Source organism: Protopterus annectens, chromosome 17.part0 (genome assembly GCF_019279795.1).
Source record: "Protopterus annectens isolate FY-2018-M chromosome 17.part0, PAN1.0, whole genome shotgun sequence".
In the NCBI taxonomy this organism is placed as follows: Eukaryota; Metazoa; Chordata; order Ceratodontiformes; family Protopteridae; genus Protopterus; species Protopterus annectens.
In genome coordinates, this window is record NC_056751.1 from 596,423,900 (window position 1) to 596,439,422 (window position 15,523).

A 15,523-nucleotide genomic window follows, 5' to 3' on the forward strand; every position below is an offset into this window, starting at 1 on the left:
TGAGACTGATTGCAGATTTATGCAAACTAAACAAATTCCTTGACATGGAAAAAATTCAAGATGCTGACCTTATGGGAGCTCCTCCGTGGGATAGACAGGGATGCCATGCCATCTGATGTAAACCTGAAAAATGCTCTTCTACATCAATTACTGTAAATCACAGATGCTTCCTCATATTTTCAGTGGAGTACTACAAAAGCCCTTCTGTTTTGTTGTTGCAGTATTCTTTACATGAGGGAGATGGCCTGCCAAGCAACCTGATGTTGGACAGTATACAAAAGTCTTTAGTGCCCAGTGTGTGTAGTGCATTACACGTAGGCTGCTATCGGATGTAGGCCATAAAAGTGACGTGTGCATGCACCATTCCGAGAACTTCTTTGCTGCCAGATGGAAAGCATCTTCCTTTAAATACGGTCTGATCGCCAAAGAAATTTCAGTCTCTACGTCTTGGATAAGTGCCCCGTTGGGGAATCCTTTTTTTTCTTTTGATTGTGTATAAGGTTTAATTTTTTATTTTTATTTAACATTTGTTTACTGGGAAAGTTCGATTTGGAACGGAGACAGTTTTCATCTGAGGCCTGGAGCCAAATGCTCCAGATGCATGTCTTTGTAATGTGGGAGGAAACCGGAGCACCGGGAGGAAACCCACACGAACGCAGGGAGGATATGCAGACTCTACAGAAAAGGCACCCCTGCTGAGAATCGAACCAGAGAACCTCTTGCTGTGAAGCGACAACACTACTGCTGTACCACTGCGCCATCCTGTGGCCTAATGCCATCCAAGAAGGGCAAATGCCAATGCGGATATCAGATTCCAGATAAGGACAACTATCAACAGTGCCTTTTCTGTCTTTGGACTTTGCACAACCATAAGACCCTCCCCTATTTGCTAATCCTTTGTTCCCAAAATGTTAAGGAGTAGGCTGAATTCCCTTTCCATCTACTTAAAAAATCAACAGTTAAAACTTCTTGGATGGAGCAGTGATGCAGTGGTTTGCATTGTCGCCTCACAGCAAGAGGGTGTCTGGTTCGATTCTCTGCTAGGGTGTCTTCTGTGCATTCTCTGCGGAGTATGCATGTCCTCCCTGCGTTCGTGTGGGTTTCCTCCAGGTGCTCCAGTTTCCTCCCATGTTACAAAGACATGCGTCTGGAGCATTTCTCCCCGGGCCTCCACTGAAAATTGGCTCATTCCAAGTTGGATTTTCCTGGTAAACAAATGTTAAATAAATAAAAGGATGGAGAGTCCTTCAGGCTCAGAGTCCAAGTTGTTAGCGGAAGGCCGAGAAACCTAGGCTGGAAGCTTCGACTGCACTTCCAGTGCCAGACGTCTCTCTTGAGACTGTCGCTAGTCCACAGATTCGATCAGGACTGTTGTCCAAACCACAGACCAAACCAGTAACGGAGGTTGCCTTGGAACAGGATATCAGCATGTCCTTGGAGGTATCACAGGCTTCTGGATTGGGCGTCCAAGGGGAACCCAGACTTGTAATCTCTGAAGGCCCTAGGGGGATTCCAACCATTTTAGTTAGGGAGGATGTGGAGTCTGGCATAACTGAGTGTAGGTCTACGTCTGGCCCAGAGTCACTACATAGAATGGACTTTCCTAGTAAAAGGAAACAAAAGACTAAACCTGTCTCTCCTCCATCTGATCCTTAAAAGGATTGGCAGACCTTTTTTCAAAGCATATTTAATGCTCTCATGTCCCTTAGGCCCCCCTTCAGGGATTTCTATACCTACTTCCCCCCTGGACTGTTCTCCTTAAAAGACGGTAAGGGAAGAAACTTCAGAAGAGGAATATTCTTCTGATGATGAGTCACTGGCTTATTCAACTCGGATCTCATCCCTACTAGATTATACTTCTCCAGAAGAAGTCTCTGATGGGGATAATTCAGCAGCAGAAGAAATTTCCTTTAGTGGCAGCTTAACTAGGATGTAGGAACATTTCAAGTGAGAAGGCACTGAAATGTCATATATACAAAAATATTATGACCTACTGCAAGTAGACACAACCCAGTCACCTCAGCTACTCCCCTAGCCTTCCTGCATGCCTAGGTGTATTTGCATCTTCTAGCAAAACTGCAGATTCTCAGCCTCCTACACCTAAAAAACAGACATTTTATAAGGTGCCTACAGACTGCAAGTTCTTATTCAGAGCACCCTCATCTGACCCTTCAGTCATCACTGTGTCTTCAGACAAACACTGCAGGCTTCTTCTGTCAACCTCCCTGCTACCTTCTGACAGCAGCAGGTGTTTGGAGAGACTGAGCAAGAACGTGTGTACGTCTGCCACCTTTGCCTTTAGGGCAATCAACTACCAAACCTACATGACAAAATACTCATTAGAGCTCTTGTCCCAGCTATCCAAAATTATTTGAGCTGCCTGATTCCAAGAATAAATCTTTGGCTGCATCCTTGTTTGGGTGCAACCTCTCAGGTCACCAAATACTCAATTAAATGTAGCTATGATGCTGTAGAGGCCCCTGCTACAGCAGCTGCCTCAGGGTCTGTCCTTAGGAGATTTGCATGACTAAGACTACAACCCATGCCACATGATTGTTTGTGTCTTTCGACTTTTCCCAGTTAGGGGTCGCCACAGCAGAACTCCGGTCCGCTAATGATTGGCAGTAGGTTTTTATGTGCTGGCTTGCCGGGCCTAACGCACAACCTTCAATGAAGGAACGCCCATTCACGCATGTCGCCACACAGAAGACGCTCTAACTGAGAATCGAACGTGCAACGTCTAACTATGAGTTGACAACGCTACCGCAGCACCAAAACCGCAGTCTATTAAATACAAATTGATGGATGCCCCCCTGTACAATGAAGCCCTGTTTGGCACTGTGACTGCTGATCTTTTCAAAACCTTGCAAGAGAAGGGTAAGGAGATACAAGACTTCAAACACCTCCTGTATCCCCTGTCCCAGAATTCCAGAGAAATTACCTTTCTAAGCTAGTTTTTTGTCAGGAGGCAATCCAGGTGACCTCATTCTAAGAGAAAAATACCTGGAAATAGAACAGCTATTTAGGACTCCTCAACAAGCCCCACCTCAAAAATAGTCCTTTCCAGACAAACCAGGGTCCTTTCCCTTTGCGTTTCCCTTTCAAGTCCAGCTTGGGAAAACATTACACAAATTTTTTGAGTACTTTCCATCGTTAAAAAATGGACACTTCATGGTTTGGGAGTCTGTACCACCGTTCAGGGCCATCCCCCAACCACCCAAAGAACAACTTCCACTGTTTCCACAAACTTTGCAAAACCTGCGGGATCAAGGCGCCATCAGTATGTTCTTGTTCATCAAAGTGGCAAGAGGTTTTATTCCAGGTTGTTTCTAGTTCCAAGGAAAGAAGGCCCCTGGAGACCTGTCTTAGGCCTCTCCTTCCTCAAAATCTACCTAAAAGTATCCACTTTCGGGATGCTCACATTACAAACTGTTCCCCTTGATCTTACCCCAAGCCTTTATGGCCTCAGTAGACATAAAGGATGCCTACCTTCATATTCCAATCCACCCCACCTTCAAGAAATATTTAAGGTTCTCTGTAGCCTCTGGACACTTTGTGTTCTACCTTGCCCTTTGGTCTTTCTACCACCCTAAGGGTTTTCATAAAATGCTTTGCACCAGTGGTGGTATTCTGCAAACGTCAGGGCGTCCTAGTTTTCCCATACCTGGACAATCGTCTTTTCCAAGCAGACAGTCCAGAAGCTCTACATCAAGATTTCAAGCTTGTTATTTCCATCCTTCTTTTGGGATTCACTGTAAATTACCAAAAGTTTGTTTTTTTCTCATCACAGGACCGCATCTTCCTGGAATGCAGGATTCAAGCAGATCTCATGAAGGTTTCCTTTCCCATTCAAAAGGTCTCTGTCACACATCTCAGCCAAAACCTTTCTCAGGACCCTAGACTTTTTGGCATCCACCATCCCAGTGTTCCCTCTGGCAAAAATGCACATGAGAACATTACAGTGGTTCCCGAGATCAGTGTGGACATAACATGCACACTCTCTAGAGTGTGTGGACAATCGTCTTTTCCAAGCAGACAGTCCAGAAGCTCTACATCAAAATTTCAAGCTTGTTATTTCCATCCTTCTTTTGGGATTCACTGTAAATTACCAAAAGTCTGTTTTTTTCTCATCACAGGACCGCATCTTCCTGGAATGCAGGATTCAAGCAGATCTCATGAAGGTTTCCTTTCCCATTCAAAAGGTCTCTGTCACACATCTCAGCCAAAACCTTTCTCAGGACCCTAGACTTTTTGGCATCCACCATCCCAGTGTTCCCTCTGGCAAAAATGCACATGAGAATGTTACAGTGGTTCCCGAGATCAGTGTGGACATAACATGCACACCCTCTAGAGTTCCAAATTCCCCTTCTTCCCTGCCTGGCCTCCGACTTCATCCTCTTCCACCAGTACAAGAGATGTACACAGATGCCTCCTGTACAGGCTGGGGAGCAGCCTTTGGCTCCATGAAAACACAAGGCACCTGGTTACTCTCTCAAAGAAAAGTTGGGAGGGTGGCCTAATGGTTAAGGTGTTTGCCTTACAAACACAAGGTGCAGGGTTTGAGTCTTACAAGGGATAATTGGCTAGGCTTAAAATGGCTCGCAAGAGCAGTTAGCTTAGTACTAATCTATGAACCTATCACATCGACATAAAAGAAATGAGAGCACTAATGCTGGCACTCCAGGACTTTCAGTGTCTCCTCATTCCAGGGCCCTTACAAATGTTCACAGGCAACATGACTTTGCTGTGATATGTGAACAGATGAGGGGGGGGGTCTTGCCTTCCTTGTGATCTTGACCCTACAAATGTAGGAGCTGGCAGTGTACAATCCTCTCCAGCTTGAATGTATTGGCAGGCATATTGAGTAGGTCCAAAACACAACCCCATGAATGAATGCTTCACAGGGATGTGTTCTTGGACATTGTCTACCAGTCGGGTACTCCACAAATAGATCTCTTTGCCTCCTCCATGAACAGACAACTTCCTCAGTTTTGTGCAAGAGACCCACACTGTCTGGTCTGGAAAGTGGACGCAGTTAGTTTTTCATGGATAAGGATATTCTTATATGCATTCCCTCCCCTGCCTTTCATTCCAAAAGTCCTACTAAATATTCAGCAGGACAGAACAAAAATCTTAATGTTGGCTCTCTTTTGGCCAAGACAACAATGGTTCCCCTTACTCCTTCATTTAACCAAGGGCAGTCATCGCAAGTTACCCCACAGAGTGGACCTACTCGCACAACAGAAGGGGACCCTCGTTCACCCTCGCCTATCAATTCTGCAGATCGCGCTGTGTGTGATAGGTCCTTGATTTCCTTTCAGACACCTTTTTTCAGAGGACGTGCTCGGGATATTACAGGAGGTCAGGATACCCAATACTAGAAAACCTTATTTATACAGATGGAAAATATTTCAGTCTGGTGTTTTTCATGTAACCTGGAACCACTAACAGTGGATGTCCCCACAGTCCTGTCATACTTGTGTGAGTTGCTGGATGCTGGCCTAGCATATTCTTCAGTGAAAGTACATATGTTAGCCATTTCTGACGGTCTTCTTCTGTCACCTCCCTTAACTTCCAGGTGCAAGGCCAAACACTTCCTGAAAGATGTCCTTCACATGAGACCTTCCAGAAAACTAGTTCCACCCTCCTGGGATCTTAACTTTGTCTTACAAAAACTGACCGTGGCCTCTTTTGAGCAAGCAGCTTCTGCCTCTCTAAAATTCTGCTCCTGAAAAGCAATCCTGCTACTGACAATCACTTCTGCCAGAAGGGTTTCTGAACTACATGCCCTTATGGCGTTCCCTCCTTTCGTAGTGTTCGATAAAGACAGGGTTTCCCTCTGAACCAACTCCTCCTTTATACCTAAGGTGGTAAATGAGTTATCAATAAACCTTCCTACTTTTTCCCTTCCCCTCAAAACTCTGCAGAAAGAACTCTGCACACTCTGGACATAGACAGTTTAGGTTTGGTCTTGACAAAACCAAGAGCATCAGGAAATCTGACCAGCTGTTTGTGTCTTTTCACCCTAAAGCCCTATGGCTTCCTGCCTCTAAACAAACCATTTCAAACTGGATTTCTAAATCTATCTCCTTGCTATGAATACCATGGAAAGAGCCTCTCTTCCTCCGTTAGGGCACACTATACCAGAGCTGTTGCCTCATCTGGCAGCTTCTTCAAAGGGTTGGACACCAGTTCCATTCTGGAGGCAGCTACTTGGTTTTCAGTCCATACTTTCACCAAGCATTACAAACTGGGCAACATCTCCAAATCCAGGGCAGGTTTTGCTAGGGCCATTCTGTATGGTTTCCTGGAAAGCTCTTCTGCCCCTACCTCTTCCTTTTACTTCTCCTCATGAGCTTTTGCATTCTCCCTCATGTATTGCAGCAGCAAAATAGAAGGACATAGATTAGTTGTGTACAATCTTACTATAACATTAGATTCCTTCTCTTCTCTGTTGCAGTATTCTGTCCCACCGTCCATCCCCCTGCATTTGTTCTACTTTGGATATACCTAGCATACATTCCTATTTCTCAAGCATTCTCCCTAGGGCACTCAGTTCAGAGGATGGTGCATGTTTATGTCACTTATGGCCTCCGTCCGATAACAGCCTACATATGATGCATCACGCACCCTAGGCACTAAAGACTTTTGTATGCTGGCCAGCGTTTGGTTGCTTGCCAGGCAGTGTCACTCATATAAAGAGTACTGCAACAGAGAAGAGAAGGACATCTAACATTATTGTAAGATTTTACATGACTAATCCTTTCCTTTTAACATCATCACTTCCCTTTTGACTTTCAGTGCACTGAGAGGATTCAGTGTTTAGTCATGGTCATTGTCTACATATCCACAAAACACCCACGCAATGCGCAGTTCCGGCACAATAAAGGCTGTCTCAGTGTTCAAGGACCATGACAAGATGATAGTACTACAATGTTTTCCCTTCTTTAAATTAAGAATTCTTAGATTTTTAGTACTTTATATTTTATATATTTTTTATATTACTATTTTATATTTGTAGCTTTACATTGTATTGATATACATTTTTAAATATATTATATATAAATTCTATATATTATATATATAATATATATTTTTGTTATATTTTGTATACAAATATTCATGCATTTATTCATTTTATTATACACAATTTATTATATATATTTTATATATGTATGCATTTCTATTTATTTATGTTTTTATTTAATTCTCCAACCATTCTGAATCGCACTGTTTTTTGTATAACAAGATAGTTTTTATATATATTTATATATATATATATATATATATATATATATATATATATATATATATATATATATATTTTATACATATACATTTATATTTATATATTTTTACACATTTATAGTATATGCTATATATCTTGAGTATGTTTGGGTTGTTTCTATTTTATTCCACTTTATTTCACTTCAATGTACTGCTATATGGTAAAGTGTCCCTTGATGCTGTATATGCTAGCCCTTTTCACATGCCAGCTCTTTAATGTTTAATGTGTTTGTTAATTAAAGATGATACTGCTAGCCAATGATTTTTGAGCAATATGTATTTAACAAGGACCATCTGGAAATGGTGGTAGATTCTGAAGAAGTCTCCGCAGGGAGACGGAAGCGCTCAATCTATGTTCTATGTTCTGTTTTTTACAATATTTTATTTTGTGTACGTTCTTCAGTGTAATTAAAGTCTTTTTTACTATTCATCGGACTCCTGGGATTAATTTAGGACCATTTCGGTCCTTGAACACTGAGACAGCCTTTATTGTGCCGGAACTGCGTATTGTGCGGGTGTTTTGTGGATATTTCACTTTTGGTTACCAATTGTCTACATATCCCTACCTGTATGATTGTCTTACCCAAGCCCCCTCGACAAAGATATGACTGAGCCCATAGCCATCACAGTATTCAGACCATCTCCTTTTGGATTTACACAGAACACTACTAAATTCAGCCTACAACTGGAGCAAGGCAAGATATTACAGAGGTGTCTTAAGATCTTGATTATTTCTTCTCAGAGAGAAATCCCTAATGCTGTACTCCATATTCCTAGGTCTGGCTCAAGCAAATGAGTAATTTTTATGTTAGACTCTGTCAGCCTCTCTCCTAATAGTGATGCCAATGAAATCCATAAGTATTTCAAAAACATTTGTTTCAGCATTGATACCCTCTTTCTCAATAGATTCCTGTTTTTCCCCTCTGAGAAAAGAATAGACATGGTGGGCAACACTGGTAGACAGCCCAAGATTCTTCTTTAGTCTTACCCCACCCAGTGCTAACTGTCTACAGACATCTTAGACATAGTATGGGGAGCTTTTCAAAGGCACCTCAGGATGAGTAGCTCCCGGCTGTAGGAACATAATGGAAAAAGCAAATAAATGTAAAAGATTTTGTAATAGGATCACAGGAAATACAAGGTAGTTGAGTCACAAGACCATTTATGACTTGCAAGTAGCCCCCTTTGTGTTGTACCCTGCTGTCAAATATAGCAAAGCAGGTCAGTCCCAGTGAAAATTTATGGGTACCCATCCAGTCTTTCAGGTTTTATTTGAAGGATGATGCTTGTGTGTTAATCTTGCAGAGGAAGGTGTTCTTCGTGTTTCACTGTTGCAATCATCACATTTGGGTTATCGGCCTACAGGTAGCCCTCAGCCGGCCTGAATACCAGAGTCTTGGGATTTCTGTGTCGGATGCTGTCGCTTCTTCCATGACGTCATGTCATCCGGGGTATAAAACATGTAGTCGACGCCATTACATCAGTCTTTCTTGCCGTGCAGTACCTGAAGCAGAAGCAGTTCGCAAGTGCCGGTCGTCTGACTCCTGAAATTTTCATTTTTGAGTTTCAGACCTGAAGTCTTTTAAAAGATAAGTACCCTGTTGGGGATCCTTTTTTCTTGCTCTAACCGATGTCAGAAAAAAATAATAATTGTCTTGCCTGTGGAAAGCAAATACCTCATAGAGATTTTCATTCTTACTGCATCACCGGTTTAGGCCCAGACCACGACGTCCCTCGTTGTTGGTTTTGTGCCTTGTTCAACACCCAAACTATCTGTCGTCGGTCAATTTTTGTACCTAAATACTTTCGCTCTCTAGCTCCATACTCCGAAATGGTGTCGGTAAGCCATCCGACTACTGATCTTCTGGCAAAAATGCAGGGATAAAGATAGAGACAGACCGCATAGGTCCAAACCTGCCGACGATGCTACCGTTAAGCTAGTCGCCACTCTGCTGGTACTCAGTGAGGTGCTTTTGCAGCCCCTGATACCCGCTTCTACAGATTTGCAGGCCTCTACTGAGACCCATGCGGAGTCCGGTATGCAGTGAGATGCTTCTTCGACTATGGAACCTGTGGATGTCTCTACCTTGGATGGTCCCAGAGCCGCTGTACAGGCATCGGCTTCTGAGAGTGTATTCAGGCCTACCGATATTCATATTAAACTGATGATTTTGTTTCAAGCCAAAAATACTGAATTTCTCAGGCCTAAAGTTCGCACTACGCCTAGGAAACCGATGACCAAAGCGCATTCTCAGGTCCACAGGCCTCAAAAACAAATGATTAGAATGGCTGAAGACCTTATTACCTTAATCAGGGGAAGCCAGCTTTCCCCCTCAGAGACCTAGAACTGATTTTTCTTCTGATCAGGAATCTGATGTCTCTGTTCCTTCTGACTACCAGGACTTACTTTTATCTACATATGAGGGTTCTGATGCAGAGGATTCCATTCCCTCTGCTCCCCCCCCCCCCCAGAAGTTTTTCTTTTGCTGAAACCCTGGTTACCCTTAGGGAGCATTTCCGCTGGGAAAGCCAGGACTACTCTCAGTCCAAAAAGAGCCTCAGGGAATTTTTAAACCTGCCTCAGCACAGGCCTCTAGCTATCCCTCCTATTCTGGAGATTGTAGATGATGTTTTCTTGGAATCCATCCTTATCCCGAATACTTCGCCCCCAGCTCCCAGGAAACCTGACAGATACTATCGAGTACCTGACTCTCACAAATTCCTTTTCAAGAATCCTACTGCGGATCCAGAGACCATTTCAAAGGACCAAAAGGAATTAAGGCTACTACTGCCAAGAATCCTACCCCTTCTGACAGGAATTCTAGGGCTTTAGACAGATGGGGTAAGAAGGTATACAGCTCTGCTACTCTTGCCATTATGGCTTTAAATTGCCAGTTTTATATGTTAAAGTATCAGCAGGATATTATGGGGCTAATTAAACAGAAAATTATGTTGATTCCTACCTGTGCAGAACATAAGTATTTACAAGAGTTAATGCATTCTGCTGACCAAGTTGGTAAATATACTTTGCAGTGCAGTTTTGATGCTCTAGAAGAATCTTGTAGGGCTGCTGTCTCTGGGTCTGTTCTTAGAAGGCATGCTTGGCTTAAGGAACAAAACCTGCCAGATCATGTCAAAGCAAAATTACTGGATGCACCCTTAAACCAAGGGCGCCTATTTGGCAATAAAGCAGAAAGTCCCTTCCAGGTGTTCTCAGTCCAAACCCAGGGGCAGCAGACCCCCAAGACTTCAGTCTTGGGTTATGCACAGATCTAAGCAGTGGGGTGCTCCCACGTCCAAACCAGGGAGTAGTAAGCTGCTCCCCATGGTAAACTTGCACAATGACTTATCCTTAACTCCCCCAAGCCTTGCTCAAGTACTTGCACCTGTAGGAGGAGAACTCACCCTGCATGCAAAAAACTGGGAATACATTACCCAAGACAAATGGGTTTTAAACATTGTTTCCCTAGGATACAGATTCCACTTCCACTCACTCCCAACACTTAAGTGGATGGCCAGACCTCCCCCCAAACCAGTGGGCAGAGGCCCAAAAGCAGGTACTTTCTCTCCTCAGCATCAAGGCTATTCAACCTGTCCCAGCAGAACAAAGGGGACAAGGCTTTTATTCAAGACTGTTCCTGGTTCCCAGAAAAGAAAACTCCTGGCGTTCTATCCTGGATTTATCTATTCTCGACACCTTTCTGGTAGTTCCAAAATTCAGAATGCTAACTCTCCAACAGCTGCTTCCTATGCTAGCCAAGGATGCCTGGCTGGCAACCCTAGACTTAAAAGAAGCTTACCTGCACATCCCCATAAGGGGATCTTGCAGGAAATACCTTCGCTTCAGGGCAGGCTCTATGCACTATCAGTTCTCTGCACTTCCCTTTGGCTTATCTACTGCACCCAGGGTATTCACAAAGTGCCTAGCATCAGCCATTGCTTTTTGCAGGCAGAGAAGTATTCAGATTCAGATTTACCCATACTTGGACGATTGCCTGATTCAGGCGGAAAGTCAGGACTTGCTACTACAGCACCTGGCATTTGTAAAGAGACTTCTAACTTCACTGGGGTACACCATCAGTGAAAAGAAATCACACCTAGTACCCGGCCAACAGATTGTATTCTGGAAGCAAGCTTGAACACGTCTTCCCAGATGGCATTCCTTACTCCAGAGAAACAAATGTATTTGACAACTTACTTCAACCTACTCGCCACCAAAGCCCAGCTATCTGCAAGGAAAATACTGCAAGCTCTGGGGTTCATGGCCTCTTGCATTCTGTTAATTCCATATGCAAGACTGCATATGAGGAAACTTCAGTGGTATCTAAGAAGTCTATGGTGTCAACATTCTCAGGACCTGGAAACAACAATTCCTATCATTCCGTGTCAAAAGGCAGAGTTCCTTTAGTGGGCAGAGGCTTGCAACCACAGCAAGGAACCCTCTTTCAGTCTACCCTTTGCCGCCCAAACCCTAACAACAGATGCATCAGACTATGCATGGGGGACTCGCATGGCAAGGCAGTGCATTCAGGGCAAATGGAACCCAAAGCAGATGCACCTGCATATCAATCAAAAAGAAATGTTAGCAGTACAGAATGCTCTGACAGCCTTCAAAGACAATATTCTTCCAGGACAACTATTGGTAAAGACCGACAACACCACAGTTATGTGGTACATAAGCAGGGGGGAACACATTCCTACCCACTCTGCAGACTAGCCATGGCTCTGTGGAACACAACCTTGAGCAACCAAGTGCATCTACAGGCTCAATTCATGCCAAGCAAGCTAAATTCACTGGCAGACTACTTACGCAGAAATCTCATGGACCCACACAAATGGAAACTGGAACCCAAAATATTCAAACTTTTGGGGAACAGATGGGGGTCACCAGAGGTGGACCTGTTTGCTTCCCCTCAGAACTATCAGTTGAACAAATACTGCACCAGAACTCCCCACAGCCAAGCTTGGAAGGTTGATGCCCTGTCCTTTTCCTGGGAAAGCCTCTCAGTGTATGCCTTTCCCCCTCTGTCTCTCCTCTCGAAGGTTCTACCAAAGATCAAACAGGACAAGCCAAGGATAATCCTGATTACACCAGACTGGCCACGGCAGCACTGGTATCCCCTTTTGCACAGTCTGACTGTGCTACAACCATGGCACCTGCCTCAGACCCCCTTCCCTGCTGTCCCAGCAGGGGAGCCAAATTCTGCACCCTCAGCTTCAGACCCTGAACCTTGCAGCCTGACTAATCCCCTGAACTCACCTCTAGAAACCCTCAGTAAGCAGGTGCTGGATGTCATTCTTGAGGCAAGGAGGCCCAGTACTAGAAAATCTTATTCAGAAAACTGGAAAAGAAACTGTTCCTGGAGCCAGTCTCAAGGGATGGCCGCAACTGTGCCCAGCTTACCTCATATACTAGATTACTTAACAGAAATGCTCCACAAGGGCCTATCCTTTTCTTCAATTAAGATTCATGCCTCTGCCATCACAGCTCATTATAATACTGAGCCACCCCTCTTTTCTCATCCTCTGGTAAAACAGTTCCTCAGAGGGGCCAAAAATTTAAGACTTCCCAAGGAGAGCGCCCACTCCAGCCTGGGACCTTAACTTTGTATTGGAAAAAACTTACACTTCCCCCCCTTTGAACTGGCTGCTACAGCAGAGTTGAAATTCCTCTCATGGAAAACAGCTTTACATCTAGCCATCACTTCAGCAAGAAGAGTGTCTGAACTGTAGGCCCTTATGGCAGTGGAACCCTTCATCATCTTCCATGCAGACAGGGTTTCCCTCAGGACTAACCCATCTTTTATGCACAAGGTAGTGTCTAGTGTGGCTTTAAACCAGTCCATTCATTTGCCTCCTTTTTTTCCTAATCCTCAAGATAAAGGGGAAAGGATACTGCATTCTGTAGACGTGCACAGACAGCTTAGATTCTATTTGGATGGGACTAAGCCTCTCAGAAAATCTGACCAGCTGCCAGTCAGCTTTGCTGCAGGAGCAGAGGGAAAGGCCATTTCAAAGCAAACCATATCTAAATGGATAGCACACTGCATCCATTTCTGCTACAAGCACCATGGAAAATCTACCCCACAAGGGATAAGAACACATTACACTAGGGCTACATCTACCTCAGCTGCATTTCTCAGAGGAGTCCCTACTGGGGACATCCTGGAAGCTGCAACCTGGAGCTCGGTACACACTTTAACCAAGCATTACCACTTGCCTATCTTTTTTAAATCCAGAGCTGGATTTGCCACACCAGTCTTACAGGGCCTGATTGCCAGGCCTAATGCTTCTTAATCTACCTCCACCCTTCCTTAGCTTTGGGAATCAACCCAAATGTGATTCTGCAACAGTGAAACATGAAGAACATAGTACAGTTGTGTACACTTACTATAAATGTAGATGTTCGAGTGTATTCACTGTTGCAGTCCTGGTTACCCTCCCTCCAGACTCCTGATTGTCTTTGCTTGCAGCTATCCTTTTTGGTTTGGCATATCTTATACTATGTGCATTTGCTTTTTGCTGGGGGTGTTCCACACCATATAATTGCTTCATATTTTGGGGGCACCTGACATCTGGGGCAAGAAATACTGATGTAATGGTGTCTGCTGGATGTTTTATACCCCTGACGACCTGACGTCATGGAAGAAGCGACAGCATCCAATGCAGAAATCCCAAGACTGTGGTATTCAGGCCGGCTGAGGGCTACTTGCCGGCAGATAACCCAAATCTGATGACTGCAACAGTGAATATACTCGAACATCTACATTTATGGTAAGTGTACACAACTGTACTTTTTTATATAGGTTGGGTTGGTGTTTTGGGTAATACATTTCTGTCCAGCATGTTTTAAGTATCTAGTTCTGGTATTAATGAAACTGACTTATGAAAATGCATAAAATCACAGAGGAGGGGATCCCTAGTTGCAAGGAATGCAAGGCATAGGTCATACCACAAGAACCTTCAAGAAAATGAGTAATGGAATAGCATTTTAAGCCTTTCCTTATAGCTCAGAGAGTTTAGGCCAACAGTCTTCTTGGTTTGGAATCTCTGCGGCTTTCCAGCTGCTTAATATGTCTGGAAGTGTACCTCCAGAACGGGGGTGTTATACTCAAATCATTGGTCTAATGAGGATTGCATAAATAGGGTTAACTTCTTTTGACCTGAATTGGATGCCTTGTAGGTATTAGCTGTGCTAAATAGAAGAATTTTCTAATTACTATTGCTATGGTGTTTGAAGGAGAGGGAATTATCAACCCAGGTCCAAAGATCCCCAACTATATTGTCATTTTTTTGTATTGTAAGAAAGTTGTATTTGTTAGTGTAGAGTAATCACTGATCATAATACCCATTTGTCTTAAAATAAGTCATACATATTGTAACCAGTACATTTCAGACTTAATGCATCAACTCAGTTGTGCCTTGATCTAATTCGCAGGAAATGGGATACTGCAGTAGTTTTACACAGGGAACTGAACTGAGCACCTCCTTGTTTTTCTACCTCTAATTCATTTCTATATCCTTAACGTTGTTCCTATTTCATTTACTTCATTAATGGAAGAGGTTTCTATCTCCTAGTTACTGCTTTTTTGGCCTCCGGTAAGATTAGTTCTATTAGAACTTTTGTGGGTTTTAAGATTATCCTTCTCATGTAGCTCTGTGGCATTGCTTCTCTGGTCAAAGACCATCTTATTCCTATTTGTTTTTCACTGATTATATGAGGATTCATCTTAAATGTATCAAGTCAGGGAAAAGATGAAACAATGTACTTAACTACTGCTCCAAACATACTATGGAACCTTGCTAGGGTATAAAAATGATTGTGGAGGCACTTCCATCCATAAATTGAAAACTTAGCTGATCTTGTTGCTTTCTTTGGAGTTAAACAAATGTTTTGCTACTCTTTCAAAAGAATATTGTGTACCTAATAAACCATTCCATGTTTGTTTCTATGCAGGTGCTTTTTTCATATCCGTCTTTTAGAGAGCTTGATATGGGCAACTTGTTAACCCCTTATTTGTCACTCACTATTTGAATTACTAGTGGCTTTGAGCTTTCATAAATCAAGAAGTCTTATGTTTATTTACTTCAGATTGCCTTTAGTGTCCTATATATCAAGAATTTCCCCTCCTTCAGTCCTTGATATATCTGGACTTACTCGCAGCTCATTAAATTGTGTCCCTCCCCTATTTCTTCACAAAATTTAATTTAGGATTATGATTTCACTGAAACTATA

At 43.2% G+C, this 15,523-nt stretch overlaps 1 protein-coding gene across 1 annotated transcript in view; it reads left to right on the top strand.

Moving 5' to 3' along the window:
* Nucleotides 1–15,523, top strand: part of THAP7 (THAP domain containing 7) — a 558,991-nt gene that overhangs the window by 313,038 nt on the left and 230,430 nt on the right. The gene's annotated exons all lie outside the window — the stretch shown is intronic.